Raw genomic sequence first — 22,581 nt, 5'->3', positions numbered from 1 at the left:
AGTCATAAAACTCGGACTATCTTCAAAGAAAGATCGTAAACGATGTTCGCGTGTAATTTTGGAGACAAAGAAGCGATCTGCTCCGGACGATACGTATCCGTGCATCGAAAAGCTGGCACTTGCCCAAAACATGCGGCAACGGTCGGAAACAGTTTGTGTTAAAGTCTGTCCCTAACATAATTGAATAGCTGTACACTGTACGCTCAACGATCTATTTACCCTGCGAGGAGACACTGCGTAAGAGACTGTGTCGTTGCAGTGTACAAGACTAAACATTAAACTTCTTCCGCACGAAGAACGCGACTATGAATAGCCATCGAGTAACTGGACTCTGTTTATCGCGTTCGCGATTACGATTATCTTGACGTTACGGTGACTCACTTTTTATACGATTCCTTCTTGTTTCTGGGAAACGTACTCGAAGTTTGATCGGCTAACTAACACGAATCGTCGAACGATTAATTACTGCAAATTTTTGTTCTACTTGAAACCGGACGAAAGATTTTACCGAGAAGTCATTTATTTTCCTAATTGACCCTTTTACGCTCGATACTGCGGATATGCAACTTCAATTTCTTCCTACTTTAGTACGTTATTAATTGATAACAGTATTTTTCAAAGGTGTTTATCGTTTAAACGTATTTCTATATTCTTCTCTTATTCTTCTAGTAACGCAATTGGCATATTTCTGCGAAATAATAATTTCAACGCAAAAGTATACGTTTCATACATCAAAACCAAAGCATGTGAAATGAAATAGATAGGTCACGGGTTTACGGAGGATCAACAGCTAGTGAAAAGAGATGATTTCTCTGAAAAACATTCGTTCAAAAAACAAGGTTTGAAACGTTTAATGGAGCGCATGGCCGTAAAAGAAAGAGCAAATTCTTGCGAATAACATACGCCACGTGAGAGCTTGGCGCGAGTAGCAGCAGCCAAATAGGACAAATTTATCATCCAATCCTCCTCGTTCTGACGCTAAACGAATCTCGCTATACTCACAAAGCATCCCAAACGTCGATATAATAACTTTCTTTAGTCGACATAGTCGCATCAACAAATCCACAATTCACAGATTATAAATCGCCACGATGTTACGTCCTCCTTATCGGATGCACGCGCGCTATAAAATGGACGATGGTTCAAAGTAAAATTCAGTTTACATAGAGAGACGAGAATCGAGGAAATTTAGATGGAAATCAAACGGGAAGCAGTCGTAAACATTCACGTGCCGACGAAATAGTTGGCAGACAGCCGCTTGATGGTCTCCTGCTACGCGTATTTTCTTAATTTCACTCGGACTTTGCGATTTGCCTCTAACGACCCACTTGCGCGGATATTGCGCGGATCGCACGCACGCCGGGCGTTTTCGTTTTGGCCGCGGAACACTGGCAAACATCCAAAATTACACGCTCGTAATTTCCTCGATTCAACACGACCCGGAATTACTCGCGTCGTCCGCGTACTACTTAATGACGTTTATGTACGCGTAATAACCAGAATGTAGATTTTTATAACATTCGTGGAACGTTTCAAGATGAAGAAGATGCATAGTGTACACGCGATACGCAAAGATATATCGGTAAGATGTGGTCATTTGGGTCAGCCAAGCTTCGACATCTTGAGATTCGATCTCGAGCTGATTACGGAAAGATTTGTTGCATTGTGTTGGCAACCAAGTTTCTAATATAATACCGATAGAACGAGAAAATCATGTATATAGCTACTTTAAATGCACTACTTAAAAGAAGAAAAGAAATATCAGCAACGAGAAAATAATTCGATTAACCCTACGGTAGGGTTATTGATTCGTTTAGTTTCCTTGTGATTGAGATTTGCAGCGGTTTCCGGAGGTCGGAGCTACATGGAACCAATCTAGAGTGAGTTATGTTGTTTAATATCGGCTAATAAAATGTGACTCATCGATAGGCATAAATTAAACGATGATGTATTGTGCCGAGCTATCAATAGAATTCTTAGTAAGCTGACTTCTTTTTATCTGATATTTGATTGACTGTCTTTAATTAAATTATGAGCGGGCAAAATGGTGTAAAAATACGTATCTTTAAAAGTAAAACACGTGTTTCCAATATTTATACGGTACTCGTAGCTGTACAAACAGTGACGTACATACGTAAAGAACGAAAAGTATAAGGCGCGCGTGAATTCCAAATACGAAGGGAACTACGATGTAAATATGTCACTTTCTCATACGGCTCAGATAACAGCGGCAGCGTGTAACAGTGTCTTGTAATTGGATTAAAACACGTGTACGCGTAAGTCACTGGGAGTCAGATTGACGAATATGATTAAGCACGGACAGCGGTAGTAAGTACATATAATGACGTGGTCGTCATTCCGAATACTTTTTCCCTGATTAATTGCCAGCTGATTTCATCGGACGACGAATAGAATGAAAATGGCTGATGGACAGATCAAGAGCTGAAACGTCTAGCTGATTGACAGTTTAACCGATAATACAGTACTTGGAATTGACTCTGGTGATAGTTGGAAAAATTGCCGCGAGGTCTATTAATAGACTTCGAATGTTTCAAGCTTTAATAAAAAGACGATAAAATTGAAACCTGCGAGAATTTTATTTTACATTTAAGAAAAGTTCCAAGAGATCTTAACTGAGAATTTGAACTCCTAATCCTAAGCTTGGAACTTTTATATCTTGCAAAAGTTCGCCATAGGTATATCGTACGAAATATAGAATATATCTATAATCAAAAGGCTACAAACTTTTCGAACAAGCTAATATTTAATTATTTCTACTTAACTGGAATAGGTACGTGTCTGCGGGTTAAAGGATAAGTGAAAGTTGATATTTCGCGAAAAGTCTGCTTAAAGTGAAATTCATGCTCCGGCTATATTATGTATGTACATACACATGGCGAGATTCGACGTACAGTGGAACGAATGGCGAGAAATTTTCATTTATCCGCGATTGTTCGTAAGGTACGTGAGACACGTTCACGGTCTCGTTTGTTATATTGTTATAATTTATGGGGATTACAAGGATTTTCCAGGCAACAGTGCTACGAACAAGCACATGTGCTGGGAAATATGATATAGCACCGCAAGCATCGTATCTCAATCTTATCGAGCAGGATGAATTTCACTGCGAAATTAGAGAACCGAACTCTCCTGGTAAAAATAAAAATAAAAAAATAAAAAAAAAAAAAAAAACAGGAGAAGAAAAGGAAAAATCACCTTGAGTCTGAAATATGGACAGTTCCGCTTATCTTTCTCGTTCTCCACAAATATATTAAAACTCGTGTTTAAAATCATCGATTGGTCGTTATCAGTGGAATGCAAACGCAAGCTGAGCAAATTCGAGTGTATCGCGTACCACACGCATCTAAAAATAATTCGCCGTATCAAAAATCCGCGAGATCAAAGAACGGAAAAAGAGCAAAATGAACGAAAACTGAAAAACACAAAGTACGAAACGCGAAAACTGGCGAAAGCGGCAGCCATACAGAGGATACTGGTGAACGATCGTGCGCTGGGTATCTTAAATGGGAAGAATGAAACAGCCATGTTATAAAATCGATCGAGCTTGACAGTATCGTGGCTTTTAATCGTCCGAACAAAAATTCGACAAATCAAAACAGAGATATCGATTTAAAACTCGTTGCTTCTTTGCAACTGGCTCTTTTACTGGTTAACTTTAACCAATACATTAATTGAGCGCTACGGAGAAAAAACAAGATGGGTCACATTTTTTTATTTTTTATACGAGAGCAGTTCTAAAGTCCAATGCCTAGTCAAACCAATAACAAATTGCTGAAACTGTTTTTATACGAAATAAATGGCTCGTGCAATGGGCAACACGTATTTAAATCATCCTCTCTTATATAAAGCAGCAGATAACAGTAATGTATACCCTTGTAGCCATCGAATGGTAACAAAATTGGGAAGTCGACGCAAGTAAACTTATCATACTTTTCCCATGCAGTCTACATTTATAATCTCTATATTTTATATTCTTTCCAGCAAGAATACGATGCAATTTTATGATCAACGAAGGCGAAGGAGGCGATCCAATGCCGTTTTCACCGTCGCCACACGCTGTTCTTTTTTCTTCTTTTTCCTTTTTTTTTTTCTTTTTTTCTTTATTCCTCTTGCCCCCTTAGCAAGATCTCTAACTACTGTTCCTCGTACCGATGCGATGTATCGCGTTACAGTGATCGACATGTAACTTTATAACACGGCCCGCGAGAGACTATTTCCTTCTTCCAGTCATAGACCGCAATGTTATTACTACCGAGCCCGAGCAAATACACACGATTTCGCAGTTTCCTCGCGGGCCTAACAGAGACGCGATATTTCATCGGGATAGGTAATAGGAAATCGTCGGCTTGTACTCACGGGGGAAATCGCGTACACGAGCAACGTTTCACTAAATAATTATTCAACAACGTTGTAAATCAGTCGGGACGCGGACACGTATCGTTATGCAGGCGCGAGGAGAGCGCGCGTGCCACCGGTATAAATTGCTATAATTCTGTAAATTCCACCGAGAACCCCTTCCTCTCACCCTTTCTCTCTCTCTCTCTCTCTCTCTCTCTCTCTCGCTTTCCGATTGGCGCGCTTACCTGCCCGTAATTACAAGCTGACGTTTCTACATATAAATTCGTATTCGCTCCGGAATTGGTATCGTTACGATTCCACAGGGTTAACGCCTTCTGCGTGGCTACAATTACGCGTCTGGAAACCTACCAATCTTCTAACAGGCTTATAGCATCCGTGAAATGGAGCTATCTAATCTACGAGCGAGGCGGCTCAAAGCGAAAGAGAATTTATCGAAGCATGGAGGAGTACGGCAGATCAGAGGAATCTCGTATCGCGATCTACGGACGGCTCGTTCGATTATTCCGGGAGCTTGTCGTTTGAATAAGCCTGTAGAATCCGAGCGGGCGGGTGATTCAACCGCTTCTTCTTTTACCATGAATGGCACCGCATTGTTCCGTGCTTCCGTGTAATGCACGCACACGAGTACACACACGCGTACCATACAACCGCGTACGACAGAATTCTGCAGAAGTAGCTATCGTATGTTTTCCCCGCGTACAATGTTCGTGACTGGTTTTATCGCCGCCAGGCCCTTCGTACCTCGTCGCACGAACCTACACGACGCGCGCTAGTTTGCGACGATCGCGCGAAAACACGCGTTCCTCGCGCGATTTCGCGATTCCATGGCGCGCTTTTCGTTTGTCAATGTCGACCGTAAGAAAGGAAGATTATTTCGGCAACTGGCCAAGTTCGATCACCTTAAATCTCCTGTTGACCGTAACCTTTCGTCTAGAATGGCGCAATTGCCACGCTTACAGTTGCGTTTAACGATTGCCGTAACGACATAACGAGCCTAACATTCGGATTTTTTATCACGTTGCCGGCCACGTGAGTTTCAGCGGTGACCCGCGATATTTGCCCGCGGAAAAACTTGAAAGGGAAAAATGAGTAATGGCTTCGCGAAACTCGAGTCGTATATATGTAACTTTAATACGATTATTGTAAATAGGGAGATGTAACCGCGGTTGTTTAACGATTTAATCGTTGTTCCGAGAAGCACGTTGCAATACAGGGTGACGCAAAAGTACTATAAAGTAATATGTGTAATCGGCAATTTAGAAATCGTATTTTACGAAGAACTGATAAATCCGCAGCGCGAAGACAATCGAATAAGAAATAATTCCACCATAGGCAAATTTCCATAATTACAAATAATTCTTACGATTAGCTGTAATTACCATAATTTAACATCTTACTCAAACCTCGAAACTTACGATCGTTTAATCTCTCCGTTATTCTGTACCACGACCAGAGATTCCACATCAAAGATCAAGCCTTACGTTCAAATTAAACGAAATTCACGGCGATTAATTCTAATGAAAGCGACGTTTAACGTTGCTTCGGTCTCGTGTCTCCTGCCCTGTTTGCATCTGAATATCAATCGCACTCGTTCCGAGCGAATTAAGCGTGTGTTTGTCGCATTCGCGTACCAATACAGCAGCGCTGGCGGAACTCGCGCGTCGCGGGTTCAAGCGTACTCGGCTGAAAGCTGCATGCGGAGAGAGCGAACGGGTGTGTTTGCGGTTCCATGGCGGACGTGGACCAAGATAACACGTTAAAATAGTACGCCAACAAACGATAACACGCATTTAGAATATCTGTCGCAGTGTCGTTCCTCGCGATATTGAATCGCGCGACTCTCTATAGTTGCAACGATTCAAATGGCTAACACCCTTCTTCATCATCGTCTTCGTTCACGTTGAGATACGAGGCGGGAAGAGTAGCGCAGGAAAGAAAAATGTAGAGTACATAGGCGCGCTTGTCTCAGTTACCACGATAATGATAAACTACAGCTTCTCATCGACGTTTCAGACGAGGTCGTTTACACGTGTTGCTGGACGTGTTGTTCAGGGAAAAATCACTTCGTTAATCTTACCTAAGCAACATGGCAGAGTAACTTCAGGGAGAAGATCGTCGATACTCGAACGCTATATTGAAAGCATGCTGCTGCCAATCGATACTCTTCGCGCTTTCAGCCTGAACTTCTGACAGCCACCTGCAAGACAATGATAAGACGATCCTTGTTTTATTTGATCTTTCCTTTTATCTTCACATTGGATTTGCATGGAGTAATCGTTAAATAAGGAGAAAAAAAGAAAAAAATCTGTCGATGAGACTACGATGATTTGGAGTCGATTCTTCGATCGATAACGAGCTACTTCGACAAATTTCTTCTTCCTAAAGTTAATATTTGTTACAACAGTCGAGGAATTAGTACGTATTTCATTCGCATAAGATAAATAAGTTACAAAAGATACATATTTAACAGCATTATAAAACCAAGTATTGAATAAATATACATGCACTGAATAACTTACATAGGCAACGATCGGGAAACTCGTCACGAGGAAATTATCACAAGAGCCACTATTCAAGTGTAACACGCAACGACATACCAACGGGACGACAGATATGTTAATTTCTCAATTATCATTCAATATCGTTCTTAAATTAACCGCAACGTTCTCTACAGCCGCAAAGACTACACGTTACTAAGTAGACTTTTGTCGAACCTAGTTCCTCGAGTCGCTCGAGTCTTTCGAATGATAAACAAATGGATCTAACATAGAAGTGTCTCACAAAAAGCGAATTCCAATCGAATTCCTCGTCGCATCCTTATCTCCGGCGTGGCTATAAAAAGAAACGTTCAACTTCGACTAAGAGCATTAGTTGTTCATCCATAACTACTACACAACCTACAAATTCCTCTAACTACATATTCTCCGAATGGTCGATCAACAAAGCGCAAAAAGCACGTAGCCAATCGTTCCGGAACTCTCTGTCGGTCGAACGTGGAACGCGTAATTCTGCTTGCGTTCTCGAGTTGGAAAACACACACCTGGCTGGCGCGTGTCACGTTCATTTAAGAGCGGTCATGTTGACGGCGGGGCTCGTAAATGTAATCGCGTCAATTAAGGCGACACTTACGGATTTCTAATCGGCTGACCCATACGTGCCGGATTATGTCAGCTGTTGGCACGTCGACGATTTTAATCGATTGATTCACGCAAAAGCGCGCTCACGGCCACACGTTCCTCTCTCCTTTTCATGCCATACTTCTTTCTGCTCTCACCTCTTTTCTCTCTTTTTCGTCCTTTTTACTCGCTCTTCCTGCCTTTCATATTCCCGTGTTCGTGCACGGTTTATATAACGCCGCGAATGAGGATCATGTATTAATTAGAGCGGTAGTAGGCAGCTGCGTCGCCACGCGGCCCTCGGAAAAAGCTGCGCTCAATTGCATCTTCGATTTACACGCGGATCAAAGAGGTAATCTGGGAATAAGAACCGTGTCGATAGACTACGTGTATCGAAGCTGCGCGATAAGCGGGCTCGTCGATATCGGAATTACAAGAACGTAGATATGATAATACACGCAGCTTCGATTTAGCGTAGAATTAGAACAGGTTGAGGCGACGGTTAGTTCCATCTTCTACGAGCAGTCAGGCTTCGATAAAAACTGGACCCAGCATCAGACAGTCTCGGAGATGTCTAGAGCTAACAGATCAAGGCCCAACTATGCTTAACGCGGGTCTCCATTGTTCGGGGCCAGGAAGTTGCCTCCTTTGGACCTTTGCTTGCATTCAGACGCATTCATGCTTATTTTCTTAAATAATACCGATCCCTTATTTTAAACAGCTCAAACGGAGCCAGCTCATTGTTGGGATCTATTTCTAGATTCTTTCTTCCTAAGTCCTTAATTCACGATAGAGAAATTAGAATTTAATCGTTCTGTAGGAGAGGAACGAGGATCGTAGCGGTCATGCTTCGATCCCAAAAGGAATCGAGTTTCGACTGAATGAGCATCGCGATGAGTACGGAACACCCACATAGCCTCGTGAAAGGTATAGAACGTAGGTGATTTCACTATTCTGGCACACGATGCGATGCATCGGATAAGGGAGACGAGGCAGAGTCCAGATATAGACCTGCTGTAGGTAATAGTTCGGTAGGTGGTAGTGGTAGCGCGAGCGGTAGGACCGGTAGGTTTGGTTTACTTCAAGTTCGTTGCGGCCAGCCGGTTCGCCACTTTTCTTCTTCGTCTCTTCCTCTTCCTTTTTCCCTCCCGGGCATTTTTCTCCTTTTTTGCCCTCTCCTTCCCTTCTTCTGCTATTTCCTCCTCGTTCATGATCTCCCACCGCTTGGTCGTTGATCTCCCCCTCTCCCTCCTCCTTTTGCTTACTCCAGCATCCCTCTGTCTCCAACTTTCTCGCTCTATTCCATTGGAGGATATTTATTTTAATGCGAGGCTGAGGTGTAACAAAAAGGTATCGGTTAAAATCGGCTCCTTCGGCATCGCGAACGCGATAACATCGACAAACCGCGTAGCTGGCTTCCGTGAAATATTAGAGGTGCCCCGGCCCCGGCTGCTACTACTGCTACTGATAGCCTGTCCTCTTCGTTTCACGAACGCAGAGTGGAACGAACGGGAGGGACAAGGGGGAGAATTGCTCGTCAGCCGCAGAATGGTGGGAACGGAAAGAAAATCTCGAAGAGCCTCTTTGTAGATACCGACGACTTTGATAGAGGCGTGTCCATGTCGACAACCTACCATTAGGATGAATAAGCATATCTTTATGAGATCTCGACAAACTGCGATCTTCTTCTTCTATTGATTACCTTTTTACTTTTTAAATAACCCACGAATCTTAAGAACAGTTCGCTCCTCGAAAGGGCACGCCATTTTGTCTAATTGGCTTCTGACATTATAGCGACTCTATAGTAGGTCCAATTACAATTTTTACAACATCTTCGAAATATGCGCCAACGAAATTTTAAGACCGTGTTAAAGTGGCTCGAAACAAACACGAGATGAGCCGAGTTTGGGTATTGCAGACGATATTCAGGACGATGTCCCGTCAGCTAGAATTAACCAGAAGCACAGGGTTGCATAATGCGTAATAAAAATACACGTTGCTGTTACCTTACTTTAATTGCTGCATTATCCTACTACCTTGTAGCGCCAATTTCCATTTTTACTACGCTCGCTTTTGTTACCCAATTATTACCAAACATAACCATCAGCGGTTTCATTATACACCGGCAAAAAGTAAATTGGTTCCACCATGTATCTCGCACGAATAGGAGCACGCGCGCATGCGCCCGCGCAGCCAGAAAAAAGAGCGCAGAAATCAAAGTATATGTAGCATGACTGACATACGTCTCCGGCCGAGTATCAATTGTGAGCGTGTTTCACCGAAGCAATAAGAAACTCTATCTGTCGGAATCTCCATTGCCGAGACAATATCCATTATTATATTACATCATTGCGTAATCGACGTTTACGGTTTTATAGGACTGGCCTCGCGCGCACGCCGCGCGCGTCCAGCAAACTCGAGGAATCGGGGCCGTTCGGAACGTTCCGTGAAAGCTCGGATTCCACCGATCGCACTGGCAGACATACTGGCAGCGCCAGAATTTCCCGGTATTCGTGGAAGTTAAATGGTACATACGTACGTGAAAGAGAGAAAAAAGAAGTATGTTTAACGCGCGCACAGCCGATCATTACGAATTATCCGTCATGATGCAAGACCCGCGTCCAGAAGTTCGAACCATATGCGAAATATCGTTTCTAAAAGCGATTCGCGTCTCGATCTAGTTCTTTCGAACTTCGCGCTCAATTTCATATCCGCTAATTAGTTAGAGGATCTTCGATTTTTCGCATTCGTTTCCATTAAGAAAGAGAAATAACGAAGAGGACGATTTCTTTCATAAATTTCTCGTTTGATAGGAAAACCCCTGGGGACGAGGGAATCACGGATTGGGGGTTTTAAGACCGTTTCGCATGGAACTGGTTCTAACGGAGTTTTATGCGACTCGCAGTGGACCAGTTTTGCGGCCGTCAATGAAGTGCACTGTACACGAGTCGCGAGCGCACTCGAGGCGGCGAAGAGGGGCGGCTGGTGCTGCTGCTGCTGCACGCAGTGCACATAGTCCAGTGTCCAGTGCCGAGAGAACCAGTCATTGGCCGATCGGCCAATCGCGTCACGGACCAAAAGAAGACGACCGCCGGTCGCTCGTTTCGAATGGTTCGCCATGAGTCGATTCGTGCGACGATCTATCTTCTCTCCTCTCTCGCTCTCGTCACTCTTCCTCGTCTTTCCTTATCACGTATGCACCACACACATACACATATACGCACACGCGATTCTCCGTTCTCTCTGTCTCCACTCTCCCCCTCCCCTTCTATCATCCCCTCCTTCTTTTTCTTCTTTTTCTCCGGTCTTGTATCTCGTTCTTTCTTTCATCCGTGTTCCTCTCCTCGTCCGCCTAACTTGCTTCTTTGTCTTTCTTCCTTGCTCGTACGTTGCGTGGCCGCTCTTCTCTTTTCATTGGTCTCTCCTCATTGCAAAGTGCCGTAATATTCTCCTGCCGGAGTTATTTTCGTCGCGCTCACCCAACCAGCTCTCCCGAGGCGGCATTGCACGGGTTGCTCTCTGCGCATTGTCTCGAGGCCCCTGCTGGAGTAACTGGATTTCCAGGCTAGCAAGGCGATCGCTGCCGATACCGCCGATCTTCCCACTTTGCTTTTGTCTCTCCCCTTCTGCTTCTTCTTCCCTAAGCTCAACCTCCACCTTCACGGCGAGTTTTTCTACCCAAGCAAAGAGAAGCGTTCGACGGTACACGTTTGGACGTTTGCCAAACTTATCGAATAATCACTACGATTAATCTCGAATCCTATCACGTTTCGTTTCGTTTCAACGGTGGAAATTCGTTTTGTTTCAACGACCCTTTAATCTTAATAAATGCGATTCAGTGCGTCGTGCGTGTAAACGCGATATCGTCGGCATTTGCATTGATTTAGGATCCGTGATAAATTGTGAATTAAGAAAAAGAATGGGGTTTGCATTGTTGTGGCCATTTCGGGAAATCATCTTCGCTCGATCAACGAAAAGAGACGCTCGAGGGGTCGAAGCGGTCGAGAGCGGCTCGGTAAACCACAGTGTGCCGCTTTTAGACTCGTTAAATACATCTGCAGATCGTTAATCGGGGCCTGAATGAAAGGAACATCATGATCAACCGAGACAACCGTGCTCGTAATCTCTCGTGTACACACTGCGGACCCGTACACCGTCCTCGCTAGTGTGTGCTGACCACGCGCGCACGTGTGAGTGCCACTCGTTACTTAATGCTTACTTATGTCGGCGCATTACTCGTTAGTCATTACTCAACCACCCTTATGCCGTACAACACACAGCAGCGCTTTTGATATTCCTCGGATCACGCAAGCCGTTGAACCGAAAATTAAAGACACCACGTGTCGTTGTAACATCGAAAAGTAACCGTGCTCGCGGAATCGGGAATATTTATTAATCTCAGGCCATGAATTTTCAGCGTTACGTTTCCAACAATATCGCGGCATTCCATCGGCTGTTTTGCATGACGACTTAATTAGAGAGAACGGTATCAATGGAATTTTCACTCGTAGAAAATCATCGAACGAGCAATTATGGAATTTTTCTCGTATTTTTGCCTTTTTTTATTTTGATACGACATTCTAAATATTTTATACAAATCTTAAATCAAGGACATTTCTTATAAATTGGATATACATAGACTTACGAAAGTATTCGAACACGCGTAGATATCTTTTACGAATATATATTATTTTGAAATTTCACTAACACTTTGCGATAAATATTTTGTAATTCCTATACGTTTTTTTAGATTGGTTTCAAGCTTGACCAATGTAACCTTGGTTTATTAAAAATTCCAAAACGTTTTACATAACACGTATAGTATTTATATAAATATAAAATCCGTCTATGATAAAATGTCCAAATATTTTCGTCAGCTTGTGCATTATTTCGTGTAATGCTTTGGAAGGATAGAGTCGAATTACATTATGGATTTCGTTTGTGTTTTACATACCTGCGTTACACACAGTGTAAACAAAACGTGCGAACATTAAGTGACTTTGGTATTGCATAACCAGCCACGACTTCGACTTTGATAGCGATAAAATTCCATTTTCCATAAAGCTTTCGGTTCACGGGCTACTTTTGCCATCGATAAACTCTTCAAATGAGATACAACGTATCGTCGTGTTCTACAGTGAATAATTAAGTTATACATAGAACGAGATAAGTAGCAACCGATTACATGTAACTTGGAAAGAACATCGAATCCCTCTTATCCCGTTGAATCGGCCAAGGGTTAAAAGTCAGCGAAAAAACGCTGGTATCGCGTAGGAACTGGCTACTCCGAAAGATTCGTAAAAACTGTGCAATCATGACTGCTTAGCTCATTCTACGTTTTATTAATTTCTCCCGAACGGACTGGCACAGGTCAATCGCGTAATTTCAGTGCTCGCGCGAAGCATATAGCGCTAATTACGCCCATTAAGCACGGCGAATACTTAGCTTAACTGATTAATTAGAAAGCACGTTTTTTTTTCCACGCTCGAATCGTGGCCGTGCGTACTCGTACGCGCGCTCCACTCGCATACAATAAGATTTCAGTTCAACCAGAAACACGGAATCGATTCTATTTTTTTTTATTATGTATGAGATAGAATTATCTATGTCAATCTGTCAGGTTAATCAATGTCTCGCCGTGGCGATTTCGTTTCTTTCTTTCTTCGTTATAGATCGAGATCTGTTATATGATCGGCGATTATGAGCCAGTTGGAAGTTAAACTAATCAACTTTAATTTTTAGAAATTTTCAATTCTGCTGTCACGTTAGATATGATTAGTCGTTATATATATATATATTTGGAATTATGTATAATCCTCGCTAGGAGCTAATCATAGAATTATAGATAAGTTCTATCCCATTTGTAAACAACTCTTATAAATAACGAAATGTTCTTATGAATATCTTGTACTTTCTGTATACACTTTCAGATTCGTTTCAAACTTTACCAATACAACCGCGACAATCGAGTCTCGTTACAATTTGTTAATTTAGACTTAAGTTTAAACTGAAATTAGAAAAATGTACAACACTCATCATATATTCGTACACAGTTTCTGTAAGTGTTCGAATATTTTCATGAACTACTTATGCCCGTGAGTACAGAGAATAGCAGGATGGAACGGATATCTCCGGTGGATACAAATGCGGTGCGATGATATTAAACTGCTCGCATTAATTGCCATTAGATATATCGGACATCATACATCTGCATCGCGCCACTATCTCGTCTATCGAGATATAAAGGGAGACCAGAAGCTAACGAGAAAGAGAGTGAGAGAGAGAGAGAGAGAGAGTGAGAGAGAGAGAGTGAGACAGAGAGAGAGAGAGAAAGAGAAGGCACGGGTCTGAAGCGTAGCGGTTTCTCTCAAGATTTATTGCCTGTGCTCGCAATTTACGCGCGTGTATCCTGAACTGAAATTATGCAAAACAGTCGCGGCCTGACAAGTGGCATTTTTATCGGAAGACCCATTATAAAATATCGAGTAGGCACGCGGAGCGCACACCAGAGAGCGCAGCGTAACGCACGCAGCGACGAGTTGTTGCTCGCGCTGTTACGCGCCACATGTTGTTTCACGTTTTCGCGTGAACCGTGTGGTTACTTCGTATCACGATGAAGTCGAGCGAGCAAAGTTAACCGAGATGGTGAGCTACTTGAATAGAGTTGTAGATAGGATTTTTACAGGTGTCTCGCCGGTTTTAATCCTCCTTCGTTAAGCGCAACTGTTTCTCTTCTGGACTCATTCCCGTCTCCGGTCTCCAACTACACGCGTCCTATTTTCCTTTCCTCCTTCTCTCTTTAAAGCTCTTCTCTTATTCAATTTGCTTCGCAACATGACCATACACTCATGTACGGATATTGCTATGCAAAAAGTAAAAAGTAATTCGGCGGTAAAAGCGATTTTGCATTAAATGAAATGTAAATGCACGGAACATTAATCAAGCGTAACGACGGTGGAGAACCGAGCGCGGAAAATACAGAACATTTTCAAGGCCCGGTTTCTTTTCGCATAACCGAGTAATTTTATTAAAAAGAAAATAAAGAAGTAAGATTTGTTCGATGTGGAAACGCGTGTAGCAATAAGTTGAGGTTGAGCTAGCAGGGCCACCTGTTTGAGAGGTCTAACAATGTTGCAGCTTAACAGTGGTATAGCGGTCAACAAAGAGGTTAAGCATCGACATTCGGAATAATTAAGTTCATTAAACGTCTGTGCTGGTACGGTCGTTCCACCGAGTCGCTTTTGAACGGCGTACGATGAAAAGCTATTGTTTGGTTGCCGACAACGGCGAGCATCTCTCCTGGACAATATTTATCGTGGCAACCTTTGCTCCGTAGCTTCCAAGCGAATTTTATTTTCTCGAATTACCAGCGTCCACGAAGCTGATCGAACGGGAGAAAACATGACACCGAGATTCTCTCGTTTTCGTATTCGTATCATGAATTTATTCCGTTTGCTAAAATCGTTTCTTATCCACGCCTAGTAGAACACACGATCGAACGAGAAAATACACGCGAATTTACCGACGCAGAAAAGTCGGTAATCGACCTACATATTTTTCGATTCCATATTTCACGGTCCCATTACGGGAACGAGATCGCGTCGATATACATTGTACGTAAGTTCAAGATTTATTGGGGCACAAATTACGTTTCGAGACGCTCGCGATATCGTTTAGGATCGTGTAACATGCACTGTTTACATTTTCATTAACTCCTATAAAATTGTCGTCTAAAACCATGCGCAAACAGCGATAACCAACCGAATGAAATTTTTTGACGTCCGAAAGTACCGACGACTATGACTCAGCTCGGTCGTAGCGACGCCACGTGTGAATTCGAAAAAATATTAATCTTCCTCGAATCCTCTTCGACGAACGAGAAACAGTCAACAAACCGATGTCACCTGTGTTACATACTAGACCAGAACTGATTCAAGAGTAGATTTATATATATATGATATACCGTGCACGAAGAAACGAAGCGGGTTGAAACGCGGAAAGCCTCGATGGAAATTTTCCTCTACGTTCTCTCTTATCTGCACGTTAAGTAAACTGTTAACGGTTAGAATACGGTGGACCCTGGGACGCGATACATCAGACGTTGTCGCTCTAGTATATTTCTCAAGTTCCGCGGCGTCGTCGCAGCCGCAACTTGATTTCGTTTGCTCTTATACGTCAGAGATTCGTGTATCAGAGCCAAGCGACGAAAATACGTTGTTTCGATACGCTGATTACGAGAGAGAAAGAGAGAGGAGGGGAAGAGAGAGAGAGAGAGAGAGAGAGAGAGAGAGCAAATACTACATCGAACCCTTCCAATACGAGCACGCGTATACATATATATCTATTCTAAAATGTTTTTTCTGCTGAAGCTTTTTACCGCTATGCGATTAATCAGCATTCCTAAACGTGCATACATGTGGTATTATACGTGCATATATGTGGTAACATACACGTATTTGTACACGACAGAACGAAAATACTAGTAGTCAGACTGTACAACGTAATCACGAATCGTTTGCTAGCTCATTTCCTGAACGAACGTTTGACGTAGAAGAGACGCGTCAACACGATGTATACACGTTCCGGAAATATATGGCGAGCCCGGGAGCACAAAGAAATTTTAGATTTCCATCACAAGGCGCGTGTCAGCCTTCCATAAAAATTCGTTGTCGCGTTATACACGTCGTCGCAGCAGCCGCGATGCACTTTACCCGCGTCAGGGGGCCTCGCACGCGCTATCACTTCCTCTATGTAGTATTATTCATGAGCATATAATACGTATATAATGCTCATGAATAAGAGATTTGACACGCGCCCTTCTTATCGTTAAGTATTCCACCTTTCCGTAGAAGTAAAGAGACTACCAGAAAATGAATCCATTATATATATATACACACACACACACACACACACATATATATGTGTATATATCATAATATAATCATCGTTGAACCGTCGGTATTGTCATTAAACCATCGTGCTGCTACACGCGCGCGTATAGATCGAGTGACACTCGAGAATTTTTGTCAAAGGAATTTCCTTTGAGCAGCTGGCGCTTATCCAATCGTTTACTCTAGCGAATGCCTGCTAGAAACCGTCCTATTCGCCCGTGTGTACCGCGTATCGCACCACTATTCCCGCCGGTTCTCTCTCGTGATTACGAGAGAGAGAAAACAACGTGTGTACCGAATGAGAAACAGAGGAGACAAGAGTGAGAAGCGAAGAAAGTAAGGAAAGAAGAGGATAAGAGAAAGAAGCTGCGAGTGGGGAGTCTTCACACGGGGCGCACACGGTTCTCTGTTACCTGCGACTCGTGGCCGTGTCCAGCATGGTAATCCAATCCTGCGGATGGGGGGCTACCTCGTCATCCCTGCGGGTCTTTCGTTCACCGATCGCGAAAAGTCGAGGAACTTCACTTAACAGTTATTTCCGTCCTTCGTCAGACACTACTCGTTGGAAAATAAAATCACTCCACTCGCACGATTGGCCGCGCGGCTCGTCTACGTACGAGAGAACGCGGAAGGACGCCTTTACTGGCGCGAAGACGACGCACTTCTATCCGCCAAGTTTTTCTTTTTCGTCTTTTTTCCTTGCCCTTTTTCCACGGAACGTGGTGTAAATACGTGCACTGCCCGCAGCAAACGAAACGTCGAACACCACACGCTATATCGGTATACGCGCGATCCACGATCCACAACGAAATCACGGATTCGTTTTACGAAGACGAAACGCGCCACCGAGACAGCCAATCGTCATACTCTTATAAACAACCGTACGCAAGCAGAGGCCGCAATATACTGAACGAACACATGATTCCGAAGGGGTCTAGTGTCGCCGTATGGCGTGCAGGTGGCAGCACCAGAACGGCGCTCCGATCGAGATCGGCCGTACGCCGAATCTTCGAAAAACTCGCCGACAATTTTCGCTTTTCTCGTTAAAATTACCGCGAAATCGACGCGGATGTGGGTGAACAAGTGTGATACGTGTCTTGGAATTTTATAGCCCTCGAGCAGAAGTCAATGGTACTCGCTCGAGTCACCGATGTCAAGCAACTATCAAGGCCGAGCGTGATCCGACTGAACGCGGATCAATGTAAGCGTATGTTTACTATAGCTGATAATTTGTACGTATTTGGAAATCACAACGGCCTACTAAATATTAATGTCATTTTCATCGAATTCGTGAGATTCGAATGCGTTCACGTTGTTACATCTTGATTACGTTATCGGAACGCTTTTTAGGCTAATCAAAGCTCGCTGATTATGGCGGGAAGATATATTCCCCTTAAATAGATGTCTCTAACTCTGTCGAAAGTGAACTTTTTTTGTGCATGTAGAAGGCGTTGTAACTGTCTTAAAATTGTTCGTTTCCGTTCGAATCGAATCTAATCCTCAAAGTTTCAATTATCACTTGTTTTATGATATCATAATATTTTATTAGCGAAAATTGAAGTTTCCTCGAAATTTCCATATAAAATTATTACAATTATATTTCAATAATATTATACATGTATGATTCGTAAGAAACAAGATACATATTTTATAACTCTAGCGTCCGCAAAAATCGAGCGCCGAGTTTCATCAACGATATCTAGTTAGCAAATAAAATGCCACACCGGGTCAAATGAATTATATCACAGGCGAGTTTAGGTGACGACACGAGGTACAGAGGAGTAGATATTTCGTCATTAGTTTGCAATGAGCTAAGGATATTTTTAGAAAGCCAAAAGTTTGCCGTTATCGCGACCACGCGGTTATCATCACATTCGTCTTGCTATTCTGCACTTTTATGTATTTATGTGTCTTTCTTTCCTTCCAGTCGTAAAATGCTTTCGAATGAAATAAAACTGATAAATCAAAGATCGCACAAGGAGGGGACTATAATTTACGCACAGTTTTACGACTCGCACAGTTCTTAACCATCTCGAAAATATAATTTCTTTGTTCGAACAAATGCTACCGTTTTGAATTAGCATTTCTTTGCTTATGACTATCAGTTTTTTTTTTTTTTTTTTTTTTAATAAAATAGCCGTATAAAATTTCGAGGCTCGTGGCGTGCAACAGGTTGCGAGAAACAACGCATCGAAGATGTAGTTTACACTCTAATTGTTTGCAAATCTGTAGTCGGCTGGAAGTAATCTTGTTTATAAGACGAAGTTAAGAGGCCTAGTGGTATTTACTTATTTCCTCCGACACTTTGGTTTCTGGTTACGTACTGTAACCGCGATTGATAGTGAAAGCTGCGCGTTTTATCAGCACGGAATGCATACCTACCATATTTTCTCGCTACTGTAATCGTTCTACCATACGAATTTCCTTTCTTCTCTCTCTTTTCCTTTTTTCTACCAGACAAGGAATGTCAACGTTTTTCAACGGTTAATCGACTGGTCGCAAGTTAATTGCCATAATTTTCTAGTACTTATTATTATGTATCAGTATGCAACATTTCCAACGAGCACAAGTGCATACCGTGAACATGCTAACTTACGATTGTTCGTACATTAACGTAGGATGTAATAGCGTAGCGCACGAATGCCTTTATTACGCGCGTACACTGTTAATGCACGTGCTCTGCTGTATGCGCGTAAATACGAACGATAATGCAATGCGTTACGTTGCAGAGAAAGTAGCGTCCGATAAACGAGATATCAAAACATACAAGTTTCGATAGATAGCTTCTTGTCTCCAATTTAACTAGATTTTCTATCTTTTCCTTTTTCCCCAACTGAATTTATACCAATTGGAAATTCTCTCGTAGAGATCTCCTGTGTTTATCTAATTTATGGTAATAAATGTTTCTCTATACGACTTAGTTTCTGTTCGAAGTCGGACTATAGTGGTCAAAGTAAAAGATTCTCGCGCGAAAGATGGTCATGCCTCCTTCTTGAAGCAACAGACCGTCCCCCTATCTCGTTCAATTAATTTCTCGGCCGAGTTCGTTTGTACCTCTCTTCCTCCTGCTATCTTCCTATAAATTTTCCAATGTTGCAGCGTCACTTTCTGCACTCGCGATAAAATTCTTTCCGCCCTGTGCCGCGAGGTAACACGATTTTGGATTTCACCGTTCGGGCCGATCGTTTATGGTCGGTCAGTGGAATTCTTCTTTCGAACGAGTGTTTGACCGATGCGCCTTGTTTTCGCGACGTTCTCAGCCAGAGATCGCACTATTCGGAAAGCAGAAATCTCAATCGAATACAGACCTGTGTACTTGTGTACACAACCACAGTTAGCAACAGTGACGTAGACGACGACGCACAGAAGCGGCGATTGGCTGGTAAAACAGTTGCTATCTTATCTTTTTCCCCGTGAGTGTCAACACTCGCCGCTCGGCGCGTACAATCTAGCGTGCACAGAGAGCGTGTAACTTTTGCGGCCTCCGTCGCCAGCAGCAACATTTTTTTCTCCCACGTTGTCTCAAGCTTATTTCCTGACATTTCATCGCTCTTCTACTTTTAAGTCTCGTTCGAACTGTTCAAGTTACTCGAGTTCAAGTTGATTCAGTTCAAACAACCTGATTTCAGAAGGATTCTTTTCATGGAAAGTAAAAAGGATGCTGTTATGGTCGTTATGAATGTATGTAAAGTGTTTATACTAATTATATATACATATATATATATATACATATTCAAATGCATCAGTTACGAGCATCTGAATATGCTTAACTCAAAAATCCATCCGAACACCTCACTCTGTTCGGGTTTTTATCGAAAATAGTTAGTTGATCGATGGTGTGTATGAGTCAGTAAGGGAACACTATCAAGGTAGAAATCTGTCTACTATTCGCACCGCGTTTCTTTTCGTGGATTGGTCTCCGTTGTTCCGTCAAACGCGATTCTCATTTAGGATTAATTCGATGATAATTAAAAAGCAAATTGACGAAAGATCGTACGTTTTACACGATAGATATAGATGTTGTCGTGTTTTGATAAAAAAAATATCGAACAATTTGTTATCGGGAGATGTTGGTCGAGTATACTTTGAAGTATATTATAAAAGATCGGATATGATTTCTTTTCCCTGTTGTTGAAACGTGAGTTTGTTTTGATCTCGTTGTACCAGTTTCGTTGACATCGTCGGATAATTTCGCGATCATAGGGAAGAGATTTATCGCGGAAAAGGCACGCGAGGCATTCGAGCTGGCTTGGTCGGCGAGCCGCGAATCGTGCCGATGGAAATCAGGTTAAATGACAACGAGCGTAGCGTCACGATCGAACGTGTCGAATCGCGACGAGTTTATTTTCAGCTCGGTCTAAGCTTGCGCATATCTTATGTAAAGTAACCGCGTGTGCGTGGACAACAGGTCGTTTGAGCCACAGGTGCGGTACCTTGTAGAAAGATGCAACACGCTACACCGATTGTGACTAACCCGTTGACAGGAGAATTTCTATCAAGAAAATGCGATAGATTTCATTTGATAAAATAGTCCGTCCTTTTTCCGCTATAACAAAATTTTACTTGGTGCAAAGTTGTGAAAAGATACGACAACGACGATGGGAAAAGTGCCAATCTATAGAAACAAAAGAACGTAGTACAGCAAGGATTCGTATAATGAGAGTTCATTGATTTTCTCCATTAGCTATTTTTCGCTTGTGTAATAAATGACGTTGTATAAGAGAAGAGCTGTAGCGGGAGATTCGATATTAATCGGACAATACTTGAAAATTTTGCTCGAGTAAAGGAAATTCCTACGAACGAAGTTGTCACTTTCCTTCTCACTTCTTCTTTTCGCACCGAACTGGAATTTTATTTTATCGCAAATCTCTCCTCTCCTTCTGTCTCGTTTCTAATCGCGTATGTCTGTACCCGCGACAACGATGATCTAATTGCTGGTAATCGAGCCGCTCCTTTTCATTCGAGAACGACAACGATGAACCGCGTAGATTAGCATTCTCCTATCAAAATTTTTTACCACTCTGAACGTATTGTTCTACGGCGGATGAAGATAATTCCGTGTCTATAAATAGAAACACAGGCTGGCAGAAGGAGAACCTAATAAAAGTACGCTCTACGGAGAGACCGTTCGCGTTCGACCGAGCGTGAAGTCGAAATAATACAGCGTCGCCGACGCGATTAATATTTAAGCGAATGAATACGAGGTTACAGAATAATTGGGAATTATACGCGCGTGGGATTTGCATGAATTTGTACGACGAGCATGGTTTATCGATGTACGAAGGGGTGGAGAGACGAGCTGAATAGAGGAGGGGGAGGGTACGAGGCAACGAATTCTTTTTCTCTTCTTCGGTTTGCTCGCCTATTAGCAGTAAATGGTTGAAGAGTAATTGTACTCGTCACTTGTGTCCGCCGCTAATGACGGATCATTTTGCAACATTGCTCCGTCCGACAACGTTCAACAACATCTCGTTCTCAGGAGGCAGATACACCATTTGAAAATTGCGGCGCCGCTTGCAACCTGTATAAACAATCGGCCATTACGCACCGTTATACGATAATCGTGCTTGACGTCAAATATTAAATGATTTCGCTGCGTGAATCAGGCTGTTTAAATTGTCCGGCTTGATTGAATGATGGCCGCTCCTCTAAGTTGGCCGACAACCACTTCACCGTAAATAAGATAGTACCCTATTCTGTATATAAGAGTCGCCTCGTTATACAGGGTGTTCGATTCCTACGTCGTATGTATTATACCAAAGGTTCGTCCTTTGGTCTCTTTGGAAAGCTTTATAAGTATAAGGAGTGACTCGGAGCTCGTTACCGGTAAACGAGAATAGAAATAGCGTTTTGAGGAATATGAAGGTTGAAACGTTGTCGTTTACACGTTTGCCTTCAAGGGGAACGGGGAAACGACTGGAAGAATTTTCTCCGCGAGCTTACTATTCGTTTGCTCTATCGAGCAAAAAGAAGTTTGCGAAAGACGGCGAATAGTAAATGGCGCAATAAATTCAGAAGTCATTCTAGTATTTGCACGAGCGTTTCACACTTAAGCTGAGAGTGAGAACCGTGGCGTATCGCGATCACGTGTTACGAAGACGCACGTAACGAGACGTGCAAATTAAAGTAACGAAGAGTTTAGTTAGCTGACGAGCCACTAACGGCATTAGTTATAGTTTTCGCGATCGGGAGGC

At 42.7% G+C, this 22,581-nt stretch overlaps 1 protein-coding gene and 1 long non-coding RNA gene across 16 annotated transcripts in view; one reads left to right on the top strand and one right to left on the bottom strand.

The window, feature by feature from the left end:
* The window catches only part of LOC122565692 (receptor-type guanylate cyclase Gyc76C-like), a 100,001-nt gene that overhangs the window by 52,001 nt on the left and 25,419 nt on the right, over window positions 1-22,581 (bottom strand). For 10 of the 14 annotated variants that reach the window (XR_006316241.1, XR_006316246.1, XR_006316249.1 and 7 more), the window contains one exon: window positions 6,458-6,577. The gene's annotated coding sequence lies outside the window, so the exon portion shown is untranslated. Of the gene's footprint in view, window positions 1-6,457; window positions 6,578-16,800; window positions 17,272-19,441; window positions 19,802-22,581 lie in introns of those variants that run through there. The other 4 variants (XM_043721923.1, XM_043721920.1, XM_043721925.1 and 1 more) reach the window with 4 other exon arrangements.
* Window positions 17,456-22,581, top strand: part of LOC122565697 — an 88,091-nt gene continuing 82,965 nt past the window's right edge. For both annotated transcript variants that reach the window (XR_006316251.1, XR_006316250.1), the window contains exon 1: window positions 17,456-17,588. This is a non-coding gene — a long non-coding RNA (uncharacterized LOC122565697). The remainder of the gene's footprint in view (window positions 17,589-22,581) is intronic.

Source organism: Bombus pyrosoma, linkage group LG3 (assembly GCF_014825855.1).
Source record: "Bombus pyrosoma isolate SC7728 linkage group LG3, ASM1482585v1, whole genome shotgun sequence".
Taxonomy (NCBI): Eukaryota; Metazoa; Arthropoda; class Insecta; order Hymenoptera; family Apidae; genus Bombus; species Bombus pyrosoma.
The sequence above is the reverse complement of the archived record's forward strand: the minus strand, read 5'-3'. Positions and strand labels throughout refer to the sequence as shown.